Here is a 22,998-nt window from a genome sequence, read left to right on the forward strand (position 1 = left end):
TAAACGTTCACTCATCTTCGCATGAAAAACTTCAAGATGGGGTTCAAACACACTAGCAAGCAACCCATTACAAAAATCTCCATCCTGACACATGTCACTGCTGCATGGAATGGTATCAGCATCATGGACTAGTTCATCATTTACAACATCTGGCTGATCAATAACTTCTTCATACAAAGGGTTAGAAACCAAATGAAGAATCCCCTTATGAACATTATGACAATGAAGTGGTTGGTCTGTATCTATATCAACATCAAATAGAACATTAGAAAATTTGCTAAAGACACCATCCGCCCTATCATCATAATCATCTTCATCAGACAAAGAAGAAAATGAAACTTGGCTGGAACTATCCTCAATGTTCCATGTTTCACAACCACAAAATTTCATCCTATGACCATCATTTTGAGAATCAAGATAGTCATGCTTATCTTGCCATAATTGATCTTTTTTACCAACATAACACTCATCAGTAGTCAAAGAATAAAGATGAATATCACTTCCATTTACTTCATCTGATGAATATCCAACGTGTTCACTTAGATTTTCTATCATAAAACCATCCGTTAGATCAGCATGTTGTTCATCAACTATATAAGCATTCAGTTCATAGTCTTTTTCTGAAAAATCCTCTTCACCATATTGCAGAAGGTCTTCATTAACAACTCTAAGGCTCTCCAACATTTGAACTTTCTTATCCACAACTTCAAGAGCTTTCCTAAGTTCTGCAATCTTTTGGAATTGCATTGCACCTTGTTGTTCCATGTGAGATTCCGTAAAAAAATGTTCATCAATGCATGCCATATTTTCATTGCAATCATGTGTACCATTGAGATTTTCTGAATTAACTTTGTGCATAACTTTCAAATTAGAAAGATCATCAACATGATTAGAAGAAGTGAAATCTGAAAATACATTTACTTCATCCTCAACACAATTGACATTATCAATATTTAAGTGAGGATCAGCCATTGTTTGCACCAAATAACTCTGATTTTCAAAGGGAATTAAATTATCATGGTTGCCAACACAAGTATGAACACCAAAACTCTAAACATTACTTCTCACTTCACACTTAGTTGCAGCATTACAAACATTATGACAATAGACACCAGCAGATACAAGTCTTTTAGGAATGCCATATTTTAAATTTTTTTCTATGTCCATGGCTGTCACAAACGCCTGATGCAATGTCTTTGGCTCTTTATCCCTCAACCTGTAACTCATCTTACTTCCAAAGGCATCCAAATAAATCACTAGAGACATTTCATCATTTAGTTTATACCCTTGTGGGATCTCAGCCAGTGCTTTGGAAAATCTGACATTGAAGGCCGACACTAACTCACCTTCCTCAATTCCAATCTCCATCAATTTCTTCAGTGCATCATTAAAGTTTATTCTCTTAGCAAACTACTCAAGAAAAGATGCGACTAATTCTTCCCATGAGGGGATAGAAGCTTCCTGCAAAAATGAGAACCAAATCCTGGCATCCCCTTTCAAGCTCTACACAAACAACTTCATGCAAACATCCTCATGACAGATCTCATAATCATTCATTAAATCAACAAAGTTTTGCACATGCACTCTTGTTGATTGTAACTGGTCCCCATTAAACAATGGTAAATGCTTCCTAATGTCACTTGGAATCTGATTCGAGTAACTAGGTATGCCATCAAAACAAAATGGCACATAACCTTTAATAGAGAAAATTCTACAACCATCCATTACTAGCTGCAATCTTGCCTGAATACATTCACTATTTTGAACCAATAAAATTTATTTGCAGCTAAAGTTTATCTTCTCTATTATTCAAAATACTTCACCCATGCTTTAACTGAAACTTATCAAAACAGGAAGTATGTGAAGTATGAATTTCTTTTCCTTTTTATCGTGACCTTTTCACCTAATAAGGAACAAATAACTATCTCAACAATGAGGAATACCTAGAGTAAATTTGCTACTGCTGTTCACTTCACTTCTGACTGGAAATTTGAAGAACTCCTCCAAATCTCAGGTTCATTCTTACAGAGTCGCCACCCTCCTGAAAAGGAATAAAATTCAAACCACTAATCTTCACTCTTAAACACTTTCAGATTTCTGGGTCATACCACACACAAAAGAGTCACATAATAATTTTCTAATTTCTTAGCAACAAGAATTTCCAGGGTACACACTTTCAAATCTGAAAATAACTTTTAGATTTGTAAACTTCTAAGACTCTTCCCCAAATGAATTTTGGCTAGACTCATGGGTTTCACTTGATAGAAATTTTTATATCATTCTCCCCAGCATAGTCGCCATTTTTGTTGTTCACCAAAAGTGATTAACCCAAGATCACCCGCAAATCAATCTATGAGAAAGCCAATCTCAATCAATGAAACACTTCAGGGCTTGGACAACATAACATAGGATCCTAATGATCCTCCTACACTTTGGGTTCTGCTAGACCTAGGGGGGACACCCTTTGATGCATTGAATCAGATTTATTTACCCACATATGACAGCATCAACAAAAGCAGATAGATCTCACCAGGGCTTAACAACTTGGAGGTTCCTATAGATGGGCTAGATCCACATTGATATCTCAACTAAGTTGAAGCATGAGATGGATGAAACATTCCCACAGAACATAAAACAAAGAAAGATATTCTGATATTGGATTTTAAATTGTTTGAGAATCCCTTCAATTGTAAGATCAGTGCCTTATCCAAGGGCAACAGAGTCACATATCAAACTATAAATGAAAACTTTTATTGCAAATCCATCTTTATTATTAAGTATTCCTGCATGAATGCATTACTAAGATCATTCACAAAATCATCAAATCTTGAAACTATATTCCATTATTCATGATTTATTACAGAATTTAAATCCTTCCTTGAAGAATCCCTGCAAACAATCACAACTATCTCCTTGAGATAACAAATTTCATCCTCCTTAAGGATTTGATTTGAATAAAATGGAAATACAATTCTAGAGACAATCTTGTGTAAATTTATGTATGCCTGACATACACAAGAACCTGCAACTAAGAACACCTACAACAAGCATTAAACTCCATTACTCAAAGAAAAGCCCTGCCCTGTACAATCTTCAAGAACACTTAGAATTGGAAACCATGAAAATATGGAGCCATCCTCCAAATTTCTGGAACCCTTACAATGAGAAGAAAATTGGAATAAGAAGGAGAGGGAAAAACATAAGAATTCATCAGAATTTGCGAAGTGTCTTCTTTTTCCTTAAATGCAAAAATATATCCTTCCTTCCCATGGAAACTGCTCCCAAAATATCCAAAATTTGTTAAAATTAACTACCTAATTCGATTCCTTATCCCGAGAGCTTTCCGGCAATATATAATACTTGTCATTTTGAGTAAAAATAGACCTCTGGGCGAATTAATCATTTCTAGCAGGCCATCATTTAAATTTTTCAAATTTCCTATATAGTTGAAACTATATATTTAATTTTAAATTTTTGCCTGATTTTTGCCATGACGTCCTGCCAGGTGGCAGTCTTTGATTCGTCGATAGGATCCACTAGGCGCCACCTCAGATGACACCTCATCCATCCACCATGTGTCGACCACTTGTTCGCCACATCATTGCCACCTATACGCCACGTCACCGCCACCTATGCGCCAAGTCAGTGGGACCCGGATTGCAATTTGTCTTTCCCCATTTTGCAATGGCTAACCCGCAGGCTCCACAATTACGCTCGCCTTAGATCACCACCGAACTTGCACGATCTTTACCCTGCTCATTTTCGCAGAATGCTTTTCGCCATTTCGCAGATCTTCATGTGTCGGCCACCTGTCCGCCACATCATTGCCACCTATACGCCACGTCACCGCCACCTATGCGCCAAGTCAGTGACACCTCAATGGGAAACGGACTGCAATCTGTCTTTCACCATTTTGCAATGGCTAACCCGCGTGCATCTTTGGGCTCTGAAATCACGCATGTCGTAGATCACCACAGAACTTGCACGATCTTTACCCTGCTCATTTTTGCAAAATGCTTTTCACCATTTTGCAGACCTTAATTGGCAAGCTTCTTTCCTTCGCGAATCCACGCGCACCGTCTGATCTCCTCAACATGCTCGTTGGTTAATCTGGCCTTCCTCTACAAAATTCGCCTGCCTCAGGATCCGTGCCTGTGTGGGGTCCACTTGTCACCATTTGTCGGCCTCCTCAATCGCCTTGAGAAGCACTTCCATGCGCGTGGGGTCCACCTTGGGCACCCATCAGCACCATCCGTCAAAAGCCTCCAAGGCTTTGACACTATGTTATGGTGGAGCCTTAGTTTTAAATATTAAAAACTCCCATTTCCTAGCGAATGTGGGATAGAGCCTTATGCCTGGAACTGCATGTTTTAAGCTTTTCCCCCTGAGTTTTAATGGCGCCTGTTGATTTGTTGGAGTTTATAATGCCCTTTCCTTTGGTTTTAATGCTGCTTTTCCTCCACCACGCACAAGGATTGACATTGGTGTTTGCATTTGCTTTTAAAAAAAACTCTAACTGTTGCTCAGAAACCACGCAGAAGATAAGGGAGGACTGCTGCAAATTGCATTTGTTTAAAAGTTTATATGCCTCCTTCGCCATATCACGCAAGGGATAAGGGAGGCTCTATCAAATTTCATTTGCCAAGACTTCAAAACAGTCTTCCCAAACTTCATACCATGCTGAAAATTAGGATGATGCCAATGCACTTGGCCAGAATTTCATATTGCTTTGCATGCCACGTGAGAGGGGAGGATGCACTGGTTTTGAACCTGTTCCATTTACATTTAAGTTTATTAAAACTGCTATCCATACACCATGTGCCACGCAGAGGGGAGGATGTTACTATGGTGTTGTCGTTTGCATTTAATTCAAGATTTCAACGTTGCCCTCTTCATTTCCACATTGACTTCCATGTGAATGAAGAATTTGGCTTACACTTGTTGATTTGCATTTACCAGAAGTTTCATTGGTCCTTCTTACTGCTGATGGAGTTTGCTGCAACTTACAATTTACCTTGGAGTTTATAAATAAAAGCCAACACAGCTGGGAATACTAGCAGGGGTTGTGAATTTATGCTTTACATCTGCCATTTAGCATTGCTGAAATTTCTGAGAATGAGTTTATTATAAATATTTTCCTCAGCCACTTCCACGCCATATGCTTGCCAATAGCATTTGCGTGGAGTTCTATTAGCATCTTGAACTCTCATACCATGTCTTGTGATAACAATCCATATTTAGATATTCTGAAAATCTCTTAGTGAATAAAGTCGCCAATAAAATAATACGGCACAGGCATGAGCCAGGTCGGGCCCCAAAGTGGGTCTGACTAAAAAAAATTCGTTTTCATGCAACTGATCTCTGAAATGCCTTAGACACCTTGAATGTACCTTTGGAAACGATCGGCATCATTTTCAGATCATCAAACTGAGTTTCGCAACTTTCAGGCACTTGCCCCACATTTTCGCATTTAATCGCGAAGACATAATTTTCAAACCGGTCAAAACACCTTTCTGGACCTCGCCATCTGACAAGCGTGTACTTTGATATATAAGGATGAACTCTACCAAAAAAAATTTCAAGATAATTTTCGAGTGAAGAGATATTAATTTTCGAAAATGACCAACTGGCTTTGTCGACACTGCGGACCTGATGAAGTCAATGTTCTGGCAACACATGGTGCCTTTCTTAAAAATATCAAATGACCTCCGTAGACCCTCAAATTTGAAACACGAGTACCTTGAAGTACATATTAAATCTTTGAATTATCAGTTCGATCAAAAGTCTGACTGGGTACAAATGGCGCGCTCATGAAAATGGCTACTTTAACTGATGTGGCAACAAAAGTACGGATAACTGAAAAAGATAGCTCAATAGACCCTTTTGAAAACTGATCAAACGGATTGGCAAAGGCTTGAAATTTGAAACATGACTTATCATTTATACTAGAAATAGCCCGGAACAAACATTCTGACATGACATTCACCGAGGCAACTTTTACACTTATGCAAAAAAGGGTTCCAACTAGCAGCTGAGACAGGGACTTTTCAAACCATACAAACTGCAAACATATTGAGCTTTGAAAACTGACCAAATGAATTGCTAGAGACTTGAAATTTTGCACAGAAGCACATTTTTATGTATATAATTCAATCCATTTTGAATTTATTCATGAACATCAACAAGGAAAAAGATATAAACACTCAAAGAAGGCTACTTAGTAAAATCTGCATTTGCACCTAAAATGCACTTTCAGCTTACCCCTCGAAATGGGTACCTGATAAACTTATCCAAACTGGATTTTGAAAGTTTCACATCACTACATAGGCCAAATGAAAGGTGTACAACAATTTTCCAAGCCTTACCCTTTGAAAATCGACTAGCTCCATTTTGCCCTCTCTCTTACTAGGCCATTCAGACTGACTCATTTGGAAATACAAAGCAATAATTTTGAAATGGGCCTCTAAACTTGACTCAAATTTAATGAGTCCCAACATATCCCTTGAAATTTCTCTTTCAAATTCTCATATAGAACTCTTGGAGACCTTTCCAACAAGTTAAACGATTCGTAATTTCGAGTCCCGAGCAGAAAGTTATGCCTATTTGAAGTTAGGTTAAAATTTCACATAGTTTTTTTCTGAAAATTTCATAGTTCGGATCACTAATGCTAATCTTGTTATGTCTATGAAATGTTTGCAACCTAGCTCTTTTATCCAGGATGATTTACGAAGATACGCTCGTCAAAGACAAATTCAAAACACAATCATGACTACTAATGGATCTATTTTGTAGGTTGCCTAAGGATTCAGCAAAAAAACTTTGTGTATTCTTTAAGATTTTTAGGCACATTTCAATTTGGGCTTAAGAAATGAACAACTATCATGTCTTATGTGCTTGTGATGATAGGCGAGTATGCTCTCACCTTTCTTAGGTGATAAGAAAGCTAGACTCATCTTTTTTCTTTCATTAGCACATCTCTTTAGCAGGCCTACCCTCCCGAGGAGTTATTAACTCTTAGCCCTTAAGGCTGGTGAGAGGGGAATGACCTAAGTGGGAATGACTAATGCCAAGTAATCCAACCCACTATAAAATAAATCTATTTTTGATGAAAATCAAAGCAATGACAATGCTCGGGAATAGCTCTCCTCCGTACCTTCGGGTATATCAAACCTTGGTTTTCAAGGCTGGGAAACCTCTTAATTGAGTTTATACCCTGACGTGCCGAACGGATCCCTTACTAGTGTTGGTTAAAATAGAAGGTACTGTTAGGCCCAATATGGAAAGCTAATGTACTGAGAGGGGAGGGGTGAATCAGTACTTCAAATCCATTCTTCAACAATAACTTTACTGTTATGCATAAACCAAAAACTGTTGTAACATAACATAAAGCTAAAACAACTAAATAACAATCATGCATGATTCACTCCATAACACATATATTTTGGTTACGTAGAAACTCTTGGTTAGAGAGAAAAACTGCGGTGGGGATGGCACCCACAACTTCACTACTGCAATAATAAAGGGTGCTCGGTTAGAGCTACATGTTTAGCTATTTCTGATAGCTTACCCTGTTAGGAGTATCAAGATCGTTAGATCTACCTTGCTAAAGGATTTTACAACACTTATTCTAAATGCTGCACCTGGTTAGAGGCTTTACAATTTATAGACTTTGTTAGAGTCTTTTACCCTGTTAAAGGTTTCTCTTACAACTCAAAATATTACAATAAAATCTTTACAAATATCTGCAACTTCACATCTGAAATGTTATAGCAGATTCTATGTGCTCAAAATGAGATTACCTTGCTTATAGCATACCTCGGTAACCCATAGATTAACTCAGTAAACCCTTCTGTTTACTCTGTTCCTTGACTGTTCTTTGAAATCCTTCTCGGTGACCTTTGTGTCTTTGACAGTCACAATACTCAGTGCTTTCTTATGTATTACACATGTCTTGCTTCATACACCTCTTCTCTCTTCTTATGTGATCCCAATTTATGCTATATAAATAGATCTCTTATGCCGGTGATCTAGTTCATTGCTTTGATCTTACAAACATGATTTATCAAATGAATAACCATACAAAATATTTCATTAGATAGATGACCTCAAAATCATACAAAATCTATAAGTGCAATTTCTAATGTGATAACGGTTCTTTGTTCCTTGATCTTGTAACATGTTTCCCATGTGTGTCCAGGTTCAATGAATCTGGTAACACGTTTCACTCGGTGTATATCAACTCGGTATATCATTTTTGCTGCTCAGTAGACATAAAGTGTTACTCGGTAGATAGCTCGGTGTATACTAGGCTCTGTGACTAATTTCTTCTATAACCGATTGCTTGTGCTTACCGATTGAATATTTCGGTAGTAGTAACCGACTAGAGTATATAGGATGACTTTGGACATAAAACTAATGGCAACTTAGTAAGTAGTAATAGCTACCTGATTCACCTCCGAAAGGGTGATAATCTTTGTGCAAGAGAGATAGTAACTCTCCCAAGACACTTGCCATATCGTTCCCCCATTAGTGTTTGGAGTCAGATAATACGGCGTTGAGAATCCATTGTGTGAGACTCAGCGGCCATATTCTAATTTGTTATCGGGTATGTACCTAAGTCAGCAAGCAAAGGTTTTCATTCTCAGCCAACTTCCTTAGGGTTTAGCTTGATTGAGAGTCATGTATCACATCATGTGTTTGCTATGTATTCATCCCTAAATTGAAAAATCAGACACTTAAAACTGGAAAACCAAAGTAAAACATCAAAAATCAGTGATCAAAACTCAAACAAACAAACACTTTTTACACTGTTAAAATATCTGTCGTACGAGTCAAGATATTCTATCATACAAGTCAAGATATTATGTCGTACTGCTTGATCTTCTGTCATACGAGTCAAGGTTCTATGTCATACGAAACACTGCTTTACACATGAAGTCAATAGTTTGTCGTTCTGTTTTGTATCTCTTGTCATTCTATGCTGCATAATCAGTCGTACGAAACTCTGCATCTGTCAGTCTAGAGCTGTGTCCTGCATGCCTGTTTCAGATTTATCATTTCTGCCTAATCAATTTGCAGTAAGCATAAACACCTATTATCTGTCAATCCATGCTTAGATTGTCTGCTTGGTTTGCTTGGCCAAGTTATCATCCGTCAAAATCAGACTCTAGAAGATAAACACCTCAATATTTTCAAAGTGTTCACCCTTAACAAGTTCAAAATCTAAACATCTCAAAGTGCATTATCACCCTCTTTGATAAACTGATCACTCAAACATAGTTTTTCATCAGGATCAATCATCCTTTATCACAAAACTGAAACATCTGGTCAGGATAACCTTGTCCCACATTGTAGGATATATCGTTCCTACTGGACTTGGTTCTTATCAAATCATCACCATTGCACTCCCAGATCGAAAACTTGCAAACTTTTAAACACTTGAATTCTCTCTTAGTGTCATATCACTCTATTGCCTTGAAATTGACTATTGATCACTTACCCAAAACAACTTTTAGACAATCAAATCCCTGAAACGGAAACAAAAACATTTGAAATAGTTGAAGATCATATCAACATGACATACCAAAGCAAAACACAAGAAGAAAATAGAACAAACCAACATATCAAAGCAATCAAACAAGTTCAAAATAAAAATCCAACTATGTTAAAGCCTCACAAGGATTCAAATACATCTCCAAAGAAAGTTGGCTCTTTTATGCACCTCTTAAAGAGCTCCCTAAAGGATTTGGCTAAAGAAGATCAAAATCGTACACTTATATCTAACAATGATCCATCCATCCATAAGCAAACTGACTCTCCAAAGGCATCTATTCCTACACCTCCTGAAAGCTTGCAAGAACCTTCTATAGCATCCTTTCCAAAGAATAAATTCGAAGATGAAGTTCCCCAAGGGATATCCATGATGGCCATCAAACCTATTTCAGAGGATCCAATTCAAATCTCATCTCCTTCATATCCAAGCATTGATTCATTGCAGCATCCCCATAACGCTCTCTTGCAAATTGAAGTCCTCATTCATAGAACACTTGTAAAACGTGTCCTAATAGATGGGGGAGCTAGCTTGAACATTTTCTCTATGAATCTTGTCTGTGCTCTAGGATATTCAGAAGATGCAGTTGATCCTGGGAAAAAGATCAAAATCAAAGCACATAATGAAGAAGAGCATTCATCTAAAGGAATGGTGATATTACCCATCACAGTGGGACCTTTGCAGAAGGACATAGCATGCCCAGTTCTAGACTTGGACCTACCATACAATATACTCTTGGGGAGATCATGGATTCAAGATATACAGGCTATTCCATCAACATGTAATCAGTGCTTAAAATTTCCCTACAAGGGACAAGAAATCACAATATCAGCAGACTCAAAACCATTGCAGTATTGTAATAATCAGAAATCAGCTCAAGAGATCATTGTTCCACATAATAGAGAGGTAGCAGCTTCAAGCACACAATCCAAGGAACAATCATTTGAATCAATTTTGTCAAACATGGAAGAACAAATGCAGCTAAAAGATCAAGGGACCGAAGAATATTTGCTATCATGGAAAAACAAACAAGAGCAACTTCAAATTGAGAGGGATGAAGAAGCAGATATAGAAGTCGATGTAGTTGACATGTATGCAAAACAAACGTTAGGAACTAGCCTACTTGAATCAGAATCACATTCAACTGACATGGACTTAACCGAGGACGATCAAGATTTTCTTATACGAGGTCATTCTGACGAGAGTATCATTCTAGACATCGACATACATACTGAAAGCTCTGACATCTCTATCGTGACCCCTAATATCTTTGACAAGATTCAACATGAAGATCCTTTATCCTTAAGCTATCCTGAACCTATGGACTAGGAAAATGAAGGACATACTACTATTGATACCTTACCTAATGACCATGCCATATCCTTATATCTTGATGAAATAAAACCCACAACAACTTTCACCAGGGATTCCACTAACGTATCTTCAAGTCAAATGGATGTCAAATCTCCTAGTCGTAAAATTGAAAATCAAGAAAACAATATCAGGTCTAATGCTGAAAACCATTTATTGGTAACAATAGACAAGGAAAAAGTAAAAATAAAGGATGCATCTAACAGTGAAAACCTCCTCAAGGCACTGGAAGATGGGAGATTTGACACCTTACTTGAAGTTTATCAAGAGAAGTTATCTATCATAATAGCACCAACAAAGGAAACTATCATTGGCACAACTGATCTACATCCAGCAGCTTCTCTATCAGAACTAGCAAAGCAGAAATATTTGAAATCCTTCAAAAGGTGGCAAATCAATTTTACTTGGTCATATACAGACGTTCTAGGGTTCGATCCATATCTTACAATACATCACCCGAATATCAGTCCAGGAGAAAACATCAATAATGGAACACATCATGGATCAAGAGCAAGCACCAATAATGGAACACAACATGGATCAAGAGAAAGCATCAATAGAGGAACACAACATAAATCAAAAGCAAGCATTCTATTCATCAAAATGGTTGTAGAATGGAATATTAAACAACTTCAAGTCTTTGGAGACTCTCATCTTGTCATTAATCAAATCAATGATGACTATCAAACCAAAGATGACAAATTCATGCCTTACAAAAAGATAGTGGATGATATCAAGAAATACTTTGTAGAAAGAACTTTTGAACAGATTCCAAGAAATGAAAACAAAGCAGCAGATGCCATGGCTACACTTGCTTCTCTATTGCAAACACAGGAAAATCAACAGCGTTATGAATTCCTAGTTGAACAGTTGTTTCATCCTGCCTATAATTGTCCTGATTCTCAAAGCATCTATCAACTTATTGGACACGATTCCTCATGCTATGGTCAAACTTACACATACCTGAAAGATAATATCCTACCTCCTGACTTATCGAAAAAACAAAAGAGAAACTTTATTTGCCAATCCTCTCATTTTACTCTCATTGCAGATACCCTGTATAAATGAGGTTTGGACGGTACTCTCTTAATATATCTCGAACAAGAAGAATCTAAGAAGGCTTTACATGAAGTCCATAATGGCATTTGTGACACTCATTCAAGTGGTCTTACCCTTTCAAAAAAACTCATACGCTTGGGCTACTATTGGTCGACTATGGAATGAGATTCTTTTAAGATAGCAAGAACATGCAAACAATGTCAAATCCATGGGAACTTGATCCATGCACCAACACAAGAACTACATGCTTTAGCAACATCTTGGCCTTTTTGTCAATGGGGACTTGATCTAGTAGGAAGGATAAATCCTTCCTCATCTAATGGACACAAATTCATTCTTGTAGCTACTGAATATTTTACAAAATGGATTGAGGCGGTACCTCTCATAAACATCACAGGAAAACAAATTGTTGCATTTATCTTGAACTACATCATCTGTCGCTATGGAATACCAATGACCATTATCACTGATAATGGGTGACCATTCAAGAATCAAGATGTATAAGAGCTATGTGAGAAGTTCAAAATCCAACACAGATTCTCCACACCATATTATCCACAGGGAAATGGGCAGGCATAAGCATCTAACAAAACTATTCTGAAAATCCTCAAAAAGACAATGAATGATGCCAGGAAAGATTGGCATATAAACCCTGCTCTATGGGCCTACCGCACCAGTATCTGCACACTGATAGGTGCCACACCTTTCTCTCTTGTATATGGATCAGAAGCCATATTACCAATCGAAGTAGAGATACCTTCTCTACGTGTATCACTAAAAGGTCTCATCCCAGATGAAGAACAACGAGTATCTAGACTGCAAGAGTTAGAACTGATCCATGAACGAAGACAAAATGCCTTTGATCATCTAAATGTATATCAGCAAAGAATGTGCGGGAGCTATAATCATAAGGTTAAACCAAGAATCTTTCAAGTGGGAGAACTAGTGCTAAAGGAAAATCCACGCAACCAGGCAGATCGAGAAAAGAAAGGCAAATTTGAACCAAACTGGTTAGGTCTGTTTGTGGTTACAACAGTATTTGGTCAGGAGCAAATCAACTATCAACACAAGATGGAGATTAGCTCGAGGAACCTATCAATAGCATGCACCTGAAAAAGTTCTATGTCTGAAAAATAAATAAAAATAAAAAATAGTGAAAAATAAAAAAAATAAAAAATAGTGAAAAATCAAAAAAATAAAAAAAAGTGAAAAATGAAAAAAAATGAAAAAAAAGTGAAAAATAAAAAAAAATCGAAAACAATGAAAAAGCAAAAAAAATCAAAAATGGTGAAAAAGCAAAAAAAAAATCAAAAACAATGAAAAATCAGAAAAAATGAAAAAAAAAGGAAAAAGCAGAAAAATCCTAAAAAGTGAAAAAGAAAAAAATCAACAAAAAATCAAATATCAGAAAATGTGCAATAAAAACAGATGGTGAAAACCTGGCAAACAGGCGCTATCTATCAACTAGCTCTTCCATATATTAGTTCATGCATTCTTTCTACTTGTATTCATTTTCCATCAGCGCTATACATGACCATCATAAGCCTTTATACATACGCAAGCATCCCAGGTGGCTTCTTGCCATGGTTTGGATCATTGGATATATCATAACAAATTTGTTTCTAGGCTTGGGGCAAAATCCTATACCTAGCTGGGGGCAAAACTTTTGATCAATTTTGAGCTTAACCAAACAAGTAGAACAAACAGTTAGACAACTCTTATCAAGTGAAAACTAAGACACATCCAACGTTGAACACGAGATCAAACTATCAACTATCAAGATATCACAGAATATGAGAAAGGTGAATCGTCAACAACAAATAATGGTAAGGGTAAAGAAAAGGTAAACTATGCTCATACATATGACAATGTGGTGAATGTGATTGTAGTTAAAGAAAAACAAAATCAAGAACATGCTCAGGCTATCACAAGAAGCAAAGCCAAAGTTGTTTTGTCAGGTCCTACAACAAACACATCATCTACTACAACAAAACAATACAATCTAGTGGAACAATTGCAGAAAACACCCGCACAAATATCCATCTTGGAGCTTTTAAATCTTTCACCCGCACACAAGGAGATTCTTGAACGGGCATTAGTAGATACCACAGTATCCAAGTATCTTGATATTGATCAATTCCAAACCATGGTGGGACACCTCACAACCCCTCATTGCTTATCATTCACTGACGAAGATGACATGTCCTTGCAACATCCTCACAACGCTCCTTTGCATATTGAAGTCCTTATTCACAAAATGAGAGTCAAGCGTGTTCTAATAGATGGTTGAGCTGGCCTAAATATTTGTTCATTAAGTCTTGTTCATGCCTTGGGATATTTAGAAGATGTAGTTGATGTCCGGAAAAGGATCACTATAAAAGCCTATGATGAAGAAGAACGTTCCTCCAAGGGAATTGTGATACTACCAATCAGAGTGGGACCTCTACAAAAAGACATAGCATGCCAAGTTCTAGACTTGGACCTATCATATAATGTGCTTCTAGGGAGACCATGGATACATGACTTACAAGCTATCCAATCAACCTATCATCAATGTGTCAAATTTCCCTACGAAGGACAAGAAATCACAATATCTGTAGATACAAATCCGTTTCAATATTGCAGCAATCAAAAAATGGCTCAGGAAGTAATTGTTCCTCATAACAGGGAAGCGACATCTTCAAACACACAATCCAAAGAAAAATAATTCGCCTCTATTCTATCAAGTATGGAAAAACAAATGCAGCTAAGAGATCGAGGGAACGGAGAATACTCAATATCACAATTACCACTTTCTCCTAAATCCTTGGGAAAACCATCAAGCTCTAAACAACAACCAACTGTGAAACATCTTCTGATATTTGATGGAGCATTTATTAGTGTTGGAACCTTATCAGAGGAGACAGAAGACAAAGATGTGCTATAGTGGCTATACAAAAAGGAAGAAGTTCAACAATGTCAGAATACCTATAGAAAAATATGGAAAAGGATTCAACATTCTTCGAAGGATGGGATACACTAGAACAGGCCCTATAGGAAAAATAAAAGAAGGTATCTCAGAACCTATTCAACCTCATACTCAGTAGACTACAGATAGAATAGGCTTGGGATATGGACAAGTCACTATATCAAAAGACACATCTTTTAGTCAACAACAAGAGGAATATGAAAACAGACAAGAACAACTGGCAATTGAAAGGGAAGAAAAATCTGCTAAACAACAAACACAAACAAACACAAAATGGCAAAAGAAGCAAGCTTCAAATCAACAAGAGAAACAAACTAAAAACATCTATCAAGCAGCATTAAATCTCAATCAAAACAAGAAAGAAGCTAATATAAGTTCAGGAGAACTCATAGAAAATTTGACAAAGCTTAATCTCAATCCTGAAGAAGTTGAATATGAAAGAAGAAAAAGTATAGCGAGAAAAGTGGAAGAAATGTTATATGACCAAATCTGTAGACTACAAGTTGCAAGTGATACATATTGTAATGAATGGGAATGGGATTCCTATCACTCTGAAGAATCAGTTGAAGAAAAATGCTTTGAAGGAGATGTAGAAGTTGATATAGCTCACATGTATGCAAGACAAACGTCAGGAACTAGTTCACTTGAATTAGAATCACATTCGGCTAACTTGGACTTAACTGAGGACAATCAAGAACTTCTTACATGAGATCATTCTAATGAGAGTACCATTCTAGACATCGACACGCATATTGAAAACTTTAATACATCCATCATGACCCTTGAAACCCTTGAAACATACCAACCTGAAGACCCTCTACATCTAATCCACCCTAAGCTTATTGATTGGGAAAATGAAGGACATACTACTATTGATACCTTTCCAAATGATCATGCCATATTTGTATATCTTAACGCAATCGAACCTGTAACAACTCTCACCAAGAATTTCAGCAACACATCTTCCAGTCAAGTGGGTGCCAAATCTCCTAGTCGCAAAAGTGAAAATAAGGAAAACAATATCAGGTCTAATGTTGAAAACCATTTCTTGGCAACATTAGACCAAGAAAAAGTAAAAACAAAGGACGCATCTAACGGCGAAAACCTCCTCGAGGCACCGGAAGATGGGAGATTTGACACTTCACCTGAAAACTATCAAGAAAGATCATCCATTTTGATAGAACCAACAGAGGCAGTTAACATTGGCACAACAGAGCAACCAAAGATCCTTCATCCAACAACATCTTTATCAGAGGTAGAAATGCAACAATATGTGGAATCCTTCAAATGATGGCAAATCAATTTTGCCTGGTCCTATGCAGATATGCTAGGGTTAGATCCAGAGCTTATTATGCATCACTTAAATATTAGCCCAGGAGCCAAACCAGTCAAATAAAAGTTAAGAAAAATGCATCCGCATATTGCTCTTCTAGTCAAGGCAGAACTAAAGAAATTACTGGATGTTGGATTCGTCAGACCTGTAGCATATCCTCAATGGGTATCCAACATTGTTCCTATTTCAAAACCAGATAAAAGCATCAGAATATGCATAGACTTCAGAGATCTTAATAACGCATGTCCAAAGGATGACTTTCCTTTGCCTAACATCGACATCATTGTAGATTTAACTACTGGACACTCCATGTTTTCTTTAATGGATGGTTTCTCCGAATACAATCAAATCAAAATAGCACCCAAAGATCAAGAAAAGACAACTTTCACATGTCCATGGGGTACTTTCTGCTGGAATGTCATGCCTTTTGGATTAAAGAATGCAAGTGCTACATATCAAAGAGCTATGACAACTATATTTCATGACATGATGCATACATTTATGGAAGACTATGTGGAGGACATATTAGCTAAATCATACATCACAGAAGAACATATAGAGATACTGGAAAAGATCTTTGACAGGTTAGAAAAATACAAGATAAGGTTAAACCCTAAGAAATGTGCCTTTGGTGTCACTTCATGGAAACTATTGGGATACATTGTTTCAGCAAGAGGGATCGAAGTAGATCCAGCTAAGGTTAAAGCAATCATGGAAATGGCATCTCCCAAGAATATCAGTCAACTAAGATCACTACAAGGAAGACTCCAGTCAATCAGAAGATTTGTGGCTCAATTAGCAGATAAATGTCAACCATTTACTCACCTATTGCACAAACATGTTAATCTCAAATGGGACTATCAATGTGAAGAAGTATTCAACAAGATCAAGGCATATCTCATGCAACCACCTATTCTAATGTCATCAATTCTAGGAAAACCATTATTACTCTATCTATCAACTATCGAAGCATAATTGGGAGTTTTGCTCGCACAACAGGACAAGGAAGGAAAAGAACGAGCCATCTACTATATCAGTAGAACACTAGTGGGATACGAGGTCAACTATTCATCAACAGAAAAAGAATGCTTGGCAGTAGTTTTTGCTTCTCAAAAATTACGACACTATCTACTATCTCACTCCATCAAGTTGATAGCTAAAATCGATCCTCTGAAGTATTTACTCAGCAAAGCCACGTTGACAGGACGAATAGCAAAATGGATCATGATTCTAAGCGAGTTTGATATCAAATATGTTGATAGAAAAGCTATCAAGGGACAAGACATTGCAGATCAACTAGAAGAAACACCACTTCAAGATGACCATCCTCTACAGATTGAGTTTCCTAATGTTGATATCCTAACAGTCACACCAAAAACATGGCAACTATACTTTGATGGTTCATATACACAACATGGATCAAGAGCAGGAATTCTATTCATCACACCACAAGGTCATACAATCCCAAAAGCATACAAATTAAGCTTTCCATGCACAAACAACATAGCAGAATATGAAGCATTGGTTACATGTATCAAAATGGTTGTAGAATGGAACATTAAACAACTTCAGGTCTTTGGAGACTCTCAGCTCGTCATCAATCAATGACAATCAAACAAAGGATGAAAAGCTAATGCCTTACAAAAAGATGGTTGATGATATCAAGAAACACTTTGTCGAAATCACTTTCGAACATATTCCAAGAAATGATAATAAAGCAGTAGACGCCATGGCTACACTTGCTTCTCTAATGCAAACACAGGATAATCAACAACATTATGAATTCTTGGTAGAAGAGTTGTTTCATCATGCCTTTAATTGTCTTGATTCCCAAACCATGTGTCAACTTACTGGATATGATTCCTCCCGCTATGGCCAAACTTACACATACCTGAAAGACAATATCTTACCTCCTAACTTATCAAAAAACCAAAAGCGAAACTTTATTCGCCAATCCTCTCATTTTACTCTCGTCGCGGATACCCTGTTTAAACGAGGTCTAGATAGTACTCTCTTATGATGTCTCAAACAAGAAGATTCTGAGAAGGCCTTACATGAAGTCCATAACAGTATTTGTGGCACTCATTCAAGTGGTCTTACCCTTTCGAAAAAACTCATACACTTGGGCTATTATTGGCCGACTATAGAACGAGATTCTTTTAAAATAGCAAGAACATGTAAACAATGTCAAATCCATGGGAATTTGATCCATGCACCAGCACAAGAACTTCATGCTTTAGCAACATCTTGGCCTTTCTGCCAATGGGGTCTGGATCTGGTAGGAAAGATAAATCCTTGTTCATCTAATGGGCATAAATTCATCCTTGTAGCTATTGAATATTTTACAAAATGGATTGAGGCAGTACCTCTCATCAATATCACAGGAAAACAAATTGTTGCATTTATCTTGAATTACATCATCTGCCGCTATGGAATACCAATGACCATTATCACTGATAATGGGCGACCATTCAAGAATCAAGATGTACAAGAGCTATGTGAGAAGTTCAAAATCCAGCATAGATTCTCCACACCATACTATCCACAGGGAAATAGGCAGGCAAAAGCATCTAACAAAACTATTATGAAAATCCTCAAAAAGACAGTGAACGATGCTAGGAAAGATTGGCATATTCAACTAAACCCTGCTCTATGGGCCTACCGCACCAGTATCCGCACACCGACAGGTACCACACCTTTCTCTCTTGTATATGGATCAAAAGCCATATTGCCAATTGAAGTAGAGATACCCTCTCTACGTGTGTCACTAAAAGGACTTATCCCAGATGAAGAACAAAGAGTATCTAGACTACAAGAGTTAGAACTAATCCATGAACGAAGATAAAATGCCTTTGATCATTTAAAGGTATATCATCAAAGAATATGTCGAAGCTATAATCATAAGGTCAAACCACGAGTCTTTCAAGTGGGAGAACTAGTGCTAAAAGAAAATCCACGCAACCAGGCAAATCGAGAAAAGAAAGGAAAATTTGAACCAAACTGGTTAGGTCCATATGTAGTCACAACAGTATTTGGGTCAGGAGCATATCAGCTATCAACACAGGATGGAGATCAGCTCGAGGAACCTGTCAATAGCATGCACCTGAAGAAATTCTATGTCTAAAAAATCAGAAAAAATCAAAAACAGTGAAAAATCAGAAAAAAAATCAAAAACAGTGAAAATAAAAAAAAAATCAAAAACAGTGAAAATCAGAAAAAAAAAAAATCAAAAACAATGAAAAATCAGAAAAAATCAAAAACAGTGAAAAATCAAAAAAAAAATAAAAAACATTGAAAAATCAAAAAAATCCTAAAAAGTGAAAAAGAAAAAAAACCAATATGAGAAAAAGTGCAATAAAAACAAATGGTGAAAACCTGGTAAACCGGCGCTATCTGTCTGCTAGCTCTTCCATCTATTAGTTCATGCATTTTTCCGCTTGCATTCATTTTTCGTCAGCGCTATTCATATCCATCATCAAGATTTGTACATACGCAGGCATCCCAGGTGGCTTCTTACCATGGTTTGGATCATTGGATATATCATAATGACTTTGTTTCTAGGCTTGGGGCAAAATCCTACACTTAGCTGGGGGCAAAATTGTTGATCATTTTGAGATTAATCAAACAGGTAGAACAAACAGTTAGACAACTCTTATCAAGCGAAAATTGAGACATATCCAACGTTGAACACGAGATCAAACTATCAATTATCAAGCTATCACGAAGTCAATCTAAGAACATCACACACTTTTCAGTGGATAATATCTTTTAGATAATGATTGTAATAGGATTGTTCAAATTTTCTATATTGCTTTTCACTATCATGATTTCTGAGTGACTCCAGGATGTCTTTGACTAGAGGAACAAGGAAGAAATAGGTTATTTTTCTTGTCTACTGTCTGAAAATTAATCATTAATATGTGTAAATTTGTCTCGGGACATGATCATCGAAGTATCATTGAAGACATTTCTGATTTGCGTATTGAAATGATTAATACTATCTGTTTTACACAAGCAACACTCAGGTCATCTCAGTTCAATTATACCTCAATGCTTGTGTTAACTTGCTATATCAAAATCCAGGAAAGAAGTGCTCAGGTCATCATGGTTTAATTATACCATTGATGTTTGCATGCACTTCCCACATTTAAAAATCTCAATGGTGACAAAAACACAAAATAATCCAGTGACTGGTCCGGTCGTAATTTTCATTTCATTACATTTTTCATTTGCATTTCATTCTTGCATGGGATCCCACAAACTCCTTTTATCCAAGGTTAAATCTATCGCATGAAACATCACAAGTGTATATGCAATCAAAATGATGACTCATATCTCTCTCATGATATTATCAACCTAGCCCAAATCTTATGCTCTCTTTCAACAAAATCAACAATCGACATATTCAAATATTTCTGCAACTTGATATCAACAAATTGTCAGTTCTTTATCTAATCAACCTTATCGAATCAAATCAATCAATCAAACCTAATCGATTCTGGATCATGTCTTATACCAGATGAATCCTTCCTGAAACCAGATGCTTTGATCATTGTTGTCTTATACAGGATGAATCCTTCCTGAAACCAGACTGAATTTCGATCTTATCAATCTAATCAATCAAGATTTTTCAATCTTATCAACCTAATCAATCAAGCAAATCGAAGAACTCGCATTTTCATCAAACACCATTGCAGAAATCAAATCAAATCTATCAGAATATCAATTTCGCAAACAAATCCAAAAACTCCAAATATCAATTATCTCAATTGATCTCCCGAGGGGGCATCATCATATCGGAATTTAGTAATCGAGAGCTGGGACATCCTATCAAATCAATACCATCATCAAAATGAGATTATTCTTTGAATCAACGCATCATCACACCTCGCTTCAAAGAGGGGCAAAATGTATACACCTTAAAATGGTCTGAAGATAATTAATTAAATAAGCAATTATTTAATTAATCCTCCTTCCTAATTTAATTGAATTCACTAAACAATTTGATTAAATTCCCCTTTCATCTACTTATTAATAAATCTAAGGATTTATTTAATAGGTTCATTCCAATAATCCTCTTTGATTAATTAATTTCCCCCCATCAAATTCATTTCTTCTAAATCCTTTAATTAATTAAAACAAATCAATTATGAGTTGTTGAGATTAATTAGCCTTTTCCCATTATTTGAATTTTTAAATTCAAATTCTCCTAACTTCTACCACTCCTAAACCTAACCCATTCTACCTACCCACATCTCCCCTTTCATCCAACATCTTCTAGAACCTTGTGACACTTGTCACTAAGTGTCCCCTTTCATCTAATTCCTTCTAGAAGCCTCTTGACACTTGTCACCATAGAGATGACAAATTTTCCCTTTAAACCAACCCCCTTTGCCATCCTCCTCCAGATTAACCATTGATATCTTCAGATCAATCTTGACCGTTGATTCCTGCCACATCATCCCTAGCCTTGGTAAATCCTATAAATAGACCCCATTTTGGAGCACAAAGGGTCCCAATTTCATATCATTCTTGCATATCATTTGATTCACCCCATCTCATTCTTATCTTATGCATCGTTTCTATAGGCTTCTAGCTTCTAGTTTATCATTCTTAGCAATGTTATCATGCTCAATTTTAGCTTAATTGCATCTTAATCTTAGTTCATTTTCTAGATCAATCATGAATACATATAGCTTAATCATGTTATTCTTAGTAGATCATGCATTTTCATCATTCAAATCCTCCATCTAAGTGTAGTCAAGTCACTAGAATATGCATAATCAGATCTGAGAGCATTTTCATACTCGCATTTACTAGGGGGCAATAAGTCGATTAGCTATGGTTTTGTCTTGCATTGTTTCAATTTACTCACCATTGCTTGTAATGATTTATTGAGTGCATTGTGGTTGCAGGTACAGGTACACTTCATAGAGCACGACATGAAGTTGTTTGTTTTCTCAAGGATTATCTATTATGTAAGAGGTGTGTATCCTTGCTCATAACCTCTTCTACACTTGGAAATGTATATCTATTATAAACAAACCCTTTCACTTTGGGTCCAAAGTGTGCTTTTCTTATCAAGAATCCCTTTCACTTAGCAATAACAGGGAGGTATGCATTCTTGTTTCCCTTCCTCTTTGTTGGTTGATGATGTTACATTTGTTAAAAGAAACTCTCTTTGAGGTAGATTTCTTTTGAGAAAAGATCTCTTCCCCTCCAAGGATGTCCTTTACACTCATCGTAAGATATCTCTTTTTCAACTATCTTTTCCTTGCTTATAAGAGTAATGTCTCTTTAGCTTGGATTTATGAAAATTGTTGCCTAAAAGGGTATCTCCTTGGTGTTGAAGGTATGTATCCTTTTTTATACCTTCCTTAAGACACCAACATAGGGTTATGTTGGCATCTTAAGTGGGGGGCATTGCATATCATCCTCTTTGTACTATATTGTACTATATTTTTGCATGTCTCAAACGGGATCTTCATTATTGAAACCAAACAAAACAAAGTCTTACATGAGATGCTTCATGTCCAAAACCAAATGCAACATTTATATTTGTCTTATATAGGATTACACATTCTTGGAACCAGACAAAACAAAGTCTTACACGAGATGTTCCCAAAACCAAGCATATATTTGTCTTACATGGTGTGTTCATTCTTGAAACTAGACAAAACAAAGTCTTATACAAGATGCTTCATGCCTAAAACAAAA

This window comes from Cryptomeria japonica, chromosome 2 (genome assembly GCF_030272615.1).
Source record: "Cryptomeria japonica chromosome 2, Sugi_1.0, whole genome shotgun sequence".
Classification (NCBI taxonomy): Eukaryota; Viridiplantae; Streptophyta; class Pinopsida; order Cupressales; family Cupressaceae; genus Cryptomeria; species Cryptomeria japonica.